The sequence below is a fragment of the Montipora foliosa genome, chromosome 4 (assembly GCF_036669935.1).
Source record: "Montipora foliosa isolate CH-2021 chromosome 4, ASM3666993v2, whole genome shotgun sequence".
Classification (NCBI taxonomy): domain Eukaryota; kingdom Metazoa; phylum Cnidaria; class Anthozoa; order Scleractinia; family Acroporidae; genus Montipora; species Montipora foliosa.
In genome coordinates, this window is record NC_090872.1 from 35,967,082 (window position 1) to 35,975,344 (window position 8,263).

The window sequence follows — 8,263 nt, forward strand, 5'->3', positions numbered from 1 at the left end:
AATTTCAGTTGAGAATAAAAATCCGAGTTTCATTCCTGAACAAAGGAAAAAACGACTAAAACACTTTTTAGAAATTTTGCATCCACTTAAAATAACTCATCCGTAAAAATAATAAACGGCTTAGTGTCCAAGAAAAGAATTTGTGGAGTAACTTCTTCCACCAAGTTTGAGCTATTACTGGTGTACCGTTTTATCGTTCTTGTTCTCTTTCTCGGGCTCTCTTCTTTCGTTTCTGTTCTTCTGTCGTGTCATAGGTCGACCAAGCATCTTGCAACCTCAGTAGATTCAAAATTTGAAATCTTAAGATAAGCCTTAAGACTTAAGCTTCTGCCAAAAATTGCAATTCAAAGAAAAAAAGCAGCATTAGACAAATTAAAAATAAACACTCAGCTTTACGTTTATATCCCTCCAATGCTTGACTCAAATAACTACCCAGCCACCAGTATGTCCTAACCACAGCTATATTTGTCAAACCTGGATTGAAACCAGCGAAAAATGCAAGAAAAAAAAAATTCCAAACCGTACCTGAACACGAAAAGCATCGACTGTCAAGAGCTTTGCTGACGTAGCATGGTTATGTAGCCACGTCGAGCCGCAGAAAGAGCGCGAAAAATTGAGTTCCGTTTATGCTGAGGTGTGAGTGTCTGACCTGGCTTGAGCCTGCGATCCAATCAACAATCAAAACAATTGCGTTCGAGTAGATGTTGTTTTTGATAGATATGACAAAGCAGATTTCATAAAGGAAGGTGAACGTGTAAGAAGAGGTGCGATTGCTGGATTTGAGGTTAAGATTTCTGGTCCAAACACTCCTGTCCCAAAGAATTGGAAATCATTTATCAGTAACCCAGTAAACAAAATCAATCTACAGCATTATCTCAGCACAATGTGGACAGAAATAGGAAAGCTACGACTAAAGCTAGGTTAGCAACTAGTTTTGGCAGGATGCTTTCCAAATCCAGAGGATGTACGTTTGGTTGTCAGAGGAAATGCATGTTCTCTTAATAACCTCAAATGCGACCATGAAGAAGCGGACACGCGAATGATGCTGCATGCCAGTAACTGCTCTTATCAGCACCCCAGAGTAGTATTGCAATCTCCTGATACGTATGTAGCTGTCCTATACGTGCACACCTACGAGTCTATGAGGTGTGAGGAACTGTGGTTTACAACTAGAGTGAAAGACAAACTTCGTTTTATATCACTTCATACACTTACAGAAGTGCTTGGAACGAACCTCTGCATCCTCCTGCCGGCGTTCCATGCATTGACAGGATGCGACACAACGAGTGCACTTTATCAGGTTGGTAAGAGAAAAGGATGGACAGTGGTGAAAGACTGTGCAGAGAGGTATGCAAATATGTCACATTTGGGTAGCGAGTTGTCCCCACCTGAGGAAACAGTTAGAACTGCAGAGAGGTACATTTGCTCCCTGTACACTACTTCAGCATGAGCAGGAGCAACTGCAGATGATGTAAGGTAAAGTTCGCAATCCGAATTTCAAGGTTTCTTGTAACCTCCATGACAGTGTTTGATCTTTGCTTAACAGGTACTGGGTATTCTGTAAAAGAAAGCAGAAGAATGAAGGCCTCCCACCAACTGCGGACAGCATTCAACTTCACATTCAGCGAGCCAACTACCAGACGATGATATGGAAGGGTTGCTTAACAGCTATGCAGCGACTGCCATCACCTGTCAACAATGGATGGGAATTATCAGAAGGTGTTGTTAAGCCCGTGCTCACGATAAAAGAGGCAGCCCCAGAGGGCCTTGCAAGTCCAACCTCCGTTGCCTGTGTAGAACGAATGAGATGCTGTGCACAGTTGTTTGTGGGTGCATGGCAGATGAAAACTGTCAGAATCTGCACAACACAGACATTGCTAATGACAGCAGTGACGATGAGATTTAACTGTGTCAAGTATAAGGACTTTATAAGGACTGCAGTTCCTTTATGTGTTTCTAGATAGTCGTTGAAATAAAATAGTATTATCCTCGCCAGGCGGTTTTTCGGGATGATTACTGTAGAATAACAGTATTCAAGACACACGAGTGATTTTAATCTGTTTCTACTGTCTCCATAAATTAAAAGGTTACATCATGATGATAGTCATAAATTTTTGCTTTGTCAACGACATATCAGTCATGTGCTATTTTTACCAAAGTAATTATAATTTTCAACTTGCTGTGCTATTATCGGTTATTATTGCTCAAATTATCTTCCCTAGCAACCGTTGCTATGGTAACACCTGGGACGGATCACGAGCATCACAACCTAATAACCTTCTGAAAACGTCTCATTTTCCCAAATTTCAATGTTAAGTACAACTATTTTTTTATTATAACTCAATTTATCTTCCCTAGCAACCGTATCTATGGTAACCCTGGGACGGATTAGGACCATCGTAATGTAATAACCTCCCAAAAACGTGCAACTTTCCCAAATTTCAATGCCAAGTTCAACAATTTGTGAATATTGCTCAATTTTTAACCTCCCCAGCAACCGTTGCCATGGTAACACGTGACATGCATCAAAACAATCACAAACTGATAATGTCATAAAGTTGTGTTGTCTCTGCAAATTTCAAAGTGATACCTTGATTGGTTCCAGAGATATAGCTGTTTATAGTCTCATGCAATGTAATATAAGGTTAGGATAGCCATTCAGGGCCCCTCCCACCCCTCTCTAAAAATGTGTGACTTAGTAGATCACTGACCCCACAAATCATTAGTAAGACAAGCCTTAAGAGCTTCTGCCTGAGAGACCGGGGCAGACTTGGAAATGAAGGTTGGCCGATTTCGCTTAAAGTTGGTACACAAAGTACTTATGTCGGCTTATGTAATATGCCAAAGTTTCAGCTTCAACGGCTTTTTTTTAGCCGAGTTCTGGATATCAGCCCCTCAGGGGTCCCCAGAGGCTGATTTTCAGTGCAATCTTGGCCACTTTTAAATCTCCCTTTTAGCAACATGAAATTAATTTAAGGCAAAAACAAAATCATCTTTGTAAAGCCCTATCCTTAGGCTTTTATGGGTTTTAGGTTTTTATGGGTTTTATGGGTTTAGGCTAGTGTTGTTAAGCCTGTGCTCATGATAAAAGAGGCAGCCCCAGAGGGTAAAAGCCCTAGTAAAAGCCCTAGGATAAGGCACAAGCCTAAGCCACAAGCCTAAGGATAGGGCTTTAGGGTTTTTATGGGTTTTATGGGTTTAGGCTTTTTATGGGCTCATGGGAATTTTTCGCTAGCCTGTGGCTGTTACCACAACTTGGTCATATTTGAAGCATATGGGAAGCAACCGGAAATGGCCTGTTTTTCAGACCATATATTTTCCATGCCCATGTTTTATATCTCAAGATCTTAGTATCCCGGCAAAGTTTAGCCTTTAGTTTAGTAATATCAAGACATTAAATACTAAGGTTGAGGCTTTTTTACCACGAAACACTTTAAGAGAATTTACCCTCTACGCACTTCAGGTCAAAGTCTTAATTCTTTATTAGCTTTAATTTTCAGACAGCAGCCGCACATTTAACAAGAAAAGTAATCAAAATACAATGGAACAAGTTGTTTACTGGGTATATAAGTTTGATGGGAAAGGGTGGGTAAAACAAAACTCTATTTATGGGACTCTGCCTTGTTTCCATGGCAACCCTGTTTTGTCAATCACAATTACCCAAAGTTTGGGATTTCTCGTCTAATTGTTAAGTTTTTATTGACGTTTTCAAGTTTCTTGTGACAAACATAATGTTTTGTACCTTTAGTACCTCTTCTATTTTATTCAAAAGTGAGCTTTTGACTTTATGGAATAGTCATATTAAATCCAGACTCGTGGATTTAATATGATGGATGTTTTGGTATTTATTGCATTCTAACGTCACGTGCATTGATAGCTGATTATTCACTAGTTACCGGGGCCCAGCTGCAGGCTGGCCCTGGTCGTAAAATGCAGACGGTTTCTTTCGTTTTTTCAACGTTACATTGTTAGGGATATATCGCTGACTTGCGATACATCGCGGGCTCGTTACTTTTGGGAGTGCTCGCTAACTCATTGAAATCTTATCCGCCATTTTGAAAAGCACGAGACATGGAGGACAGTCAAGAGAAGATTATAGCTTTTTGGGGAACGACACGTTTCCCAACCTTTACGATGCACTAGTTTATGAGTGGAATTTTATGAGTGAATATTTGGAGAGACAAATTTACGAGCGATCACTTAAGAGTGAACCTTCCATCGTGAAACGTATCGAGAATCAAAGCGAACACTTATCAAAGCTAACTTTATTCATCTTAAAAAACGTGCTACAAGGAGATCTAGACGAGCTCGTGGAGAAATTTGTCTTCAAAAAGATTTCAACGATTGAGATACCGAAGTCTTCAAAGCTCTATCGCAATGTTAATCAATCTAGAGCCCAGAGTTCTCCGGCTCCTCGGTCAGCGGTGGGTCGCCGGGGAGAACTCTGGGGACACGGAATTTTTACCGCGGAAATCGTGCGGTTCCGGTTCTTGTGCGCATGCTTGGGTTTGAAAACCGGAAGTCCAGATTGGAAGTCATCACGAAGGTTTCTTTTCATCATGTTCGAGCAACCAGTATCTTCCTCCTTACATGAATTTGGGTTAGTGTCGTTAAAAAAGGAACAACGGCAAGCGGTGGAAGCTATAGTGATGAAAGGTAGAGATGTCCTTGCCGTCTTACCGACAGGTTTCGGAAAATCTCTTATTTACCAAGTTTTGCTGGGTGCATTCGACTTCATGGCTGGAAATGTGGACAGAGCGATCATCTTAGTTGTGTCGCCTTTACACGCACTTATGAGAGATCAAAACTCAAAACTTAACGAAAGAGGTTTGACTTCCTTTATGGTCCATGGAAGGTCGGTTCAGGTGGAAGATTTCCGTGGAGGAGAATATCGGACAAGTTTCTCGATGGAAGCATTGAAGGAACCGCATTGCCGAATTTTATTTATTCATCCGGAGGTCTGTGTGGATGATAGCAATAAAATAAGATTATTTTATTTCACTATTAAAATCGCCTATGTATCAAAAAAAGAGTGAAATGCGTGGTAGTTGACGAAGCCCATCTGATCAAGGAATGGTAAGTCAGTTTTAAGTGTGGTCTCACTTATATTAAAAAATTGACCAAATGAGTTATTATTATTAACACGTGTTTTGATTAACTTTAAATACTACACAATGTCATTTATTACTCAATTTTCTCTTTTCGGAAATCAGAGACAAAAACAAGCATCTTTGTCAAATATACATTCTGAGGTAGAGTCGTGGTTTAAAATGGTTGATGAGCTAATAAATAAAGTGTTTTGTATGAGTGTTAGAAAAATAGAAGATTTTAAAAATTTCATTACTGTTTTTCAAGCTGTAAGATTCTGGTAGGTCTTATTACATTTGTATGTTATCTCGTGCCCCACACATGTCGACTTCTTTCCAAAAGGTGCACCGTACACTCATGGTTTTGATTTTCCAAGAGACTAAATTGTGAAATCCAGACTTTCGCTACTCTGCCTTTCAAAAGCACTCAAATGGACTCAAATGAAACAAATTCGCTTACAGACTGAACAGATTTAATTAGTTTAATTAACAGATCGCAGATAGTTTCTTTTCTCGCAAATAAACAAAGCAGCCGGCAAGGAGTCCACTTTCTTTTGAAAGTGCTGGCCATTTATTTCTTCCCCGATGCATTTTGTTGATTTAGGACAGATTAAAGTCCACATTTCATTCGGATTCTACACAAAAAGGAACTGGCATAGCGCGTTAGCGGGCTAGACTCTGGATCGGGCGGTCCTGGTTACTAGGGCGTTGACATGTCGTCTTGGGAAGGGAATTTTCTTTAACAGTGCCTCTCTCCACCCAGATGTAAAAATGGGCACCAGTGATTACTATCCTGTCCAGGAATGAAGAGCAGTAACCAATTTAAGCTTCAGCAGGTACGAGCGGGCACTAGGCCTTGTGACGACTTACCTTATCACCTACAGCATGCATAGTGGCCCTCCTGGGCGATTACCGCCTAGGCTGCTTCTTATTACCGAAACCAGAGTTAAGGGTCAGCAATTCAGTGTGAGTCCATAAAGACTTGCTTTCATGTTCATGCGATCTACAGCTACGGGAGCCATAAAAAACCCCCAAGTCCTTAAGGGCTCCAAGAAAGCTGAAATATTTTATTTCCCAAGTTGCCAAAACAGTAGTCTTTGCCGGAAGGATAACCCACTTCAACCCTGTCCTATCTTTGGATATATATGCAGTATGGATGCCACCATGGATCTGTGCTGTTTGAGAAAGCAACAAAAGGAAAATACTGATAGAGAATGGGAAAAGTGCCCGTGAGTAATCTTCTAGCAATTAAGCGGATTGGCGGCGAAAACGGACCGTGTTGGCCGTCCTTATCAATCATTTACAACATACGTGAGCCATTTACACTGGGGCACTGGGTTTGAATAAATATTCAGTAAACAAATCATGCCATTGAGGTTCTCATACAAGTTCTATCATAATCATTCTCTGCGATATCAAGGAGACGTAACTGCACGAGAAAACAACTGAATTCCAAGTCAGTCATAGCCAGCAAACTACTGATGACCTCGTCACGTACGGTATTAATCGATCTGTGTACATCTAACTCTCAACGACGCACTTGCGACCAATTTATCGCTGGGGCTAAAGTTTCTAATGTTACCTCACTTTTAAGGGATTATAGGAAAGGGGCATGTCTGTAAAAGTGAAGCCATGTAAGCGTTTTTTGTAAGTGAATTTATCCAGACACTTTGCAAATAGACTGGAAGAGTGACTGCAATTTGTGTTAGACGTTTAGCTTTAATTATATTCGAAATTTCTTAAAGGTTCAAAACGATTCTCAAGTTTTGTCACGACTGAAGTTGTGGTTGCATTTAAAGAGACTGATAATTTCTTTTTTCTGCAGAAAATATTAAAGCCCAAACAGGTGGGTTATAGTACTTCTGAATGGAACTACAAAGCTTGCTTATATCCTGATTTAATTAGCGCTTCATTACTACGGGCCACAGACGTGATACGTTGAACGAGTTGAACAAAGGAGATAAACTTAACATGACTGCAGTTTGGACGAAAAAGGTGCAATTTTGCATTGTGATTTACCGGCAAAAGATGTGTTGTTAGGTAAATACAGAGTTTTTGCAGCGGCTCTATTGTTCGTAATTTTCAAGACTTCTTCCAATAAATTTATAACCGCTGTCGGACCACTATCTGATCGGTCCTAAAACAATTACATAAAAATTTCTTATTAAAGGCAAGTCTTTTCGGCGACAATTAACTTCAGAGTCTCTTTTAACCATAACTTGGAAGGAAAAAAGATAATCGAAATTAAATGGCTGATTTTTGCAGACACGCTTTGTTGAAACTTTAACCGGAAGTGGCCTGGTTAGCCATCTTCTCGTAAGTTTTTTTCTTAGTAAAAAGCCTCAACCTTAGTATTTTTTTCTTGATATTACTAAACTAAGGCCTGAAATTTGCAGGGATACTAAGTTCTCAAGATATAAAACATGGGCATGGAAAATATTTGGTCTGAAAAACAGGCCATTTCCGGTTGCTTCCCATATGCTTTAAATATGACCAAGTTGTGATAACAACCACAGGCTAGCGAAAAATTTCCATGAGCTAATGTTCTCACTCATAAAAGCCTAAGGATAGGGCTTTACAAAGATGGTTTTTTTTTGCCTGAAATTAATTTCATGTTGCTAAAAGAGAGATTTAAAAGTGGCCAAAATTGCACTGAAAATCAGCCTCTGGGGACCCCTGAGGGGCTGATATCCAGAACTCGGCTAAAAAAAAGTCGTTGAAGCTGAAACTTTGGCATATTACACAAATCGACTTAAGTACTTTGTGTACCAACTTTAAGCGAAATCGGCCGACCTTCATTTCCAAGTCTGCCCCAGTCTCTCAGGCAGAAGCTCTTGAAACGTTCTGAATAGAAAGATATAATTACTCTTTTGTAAGCTCATTTCAAGCATTAGTATTTTCATTGTCGTATTGTCATTGTTGTATTATTTTAGACACTGGGAAAACACTGGAATTGAACATTGAGGGTCCTGAAGGGCCGTAAAATGGGACTGGGATTTATCTGGCTTTTGGCTTGGGAAATGGGTTAGGGTTGGTTTAGGGTTGGTTTTTACCCAAGAAAACAATAGAAACTGCGAATGGGATTTACATCAAGCACAAACTGTAGTATGATTCTTGTATTTTTAGCTGGGAATTGGTAAAAACATTGACTGGGAAAATGGGATTCTAACCTCCCC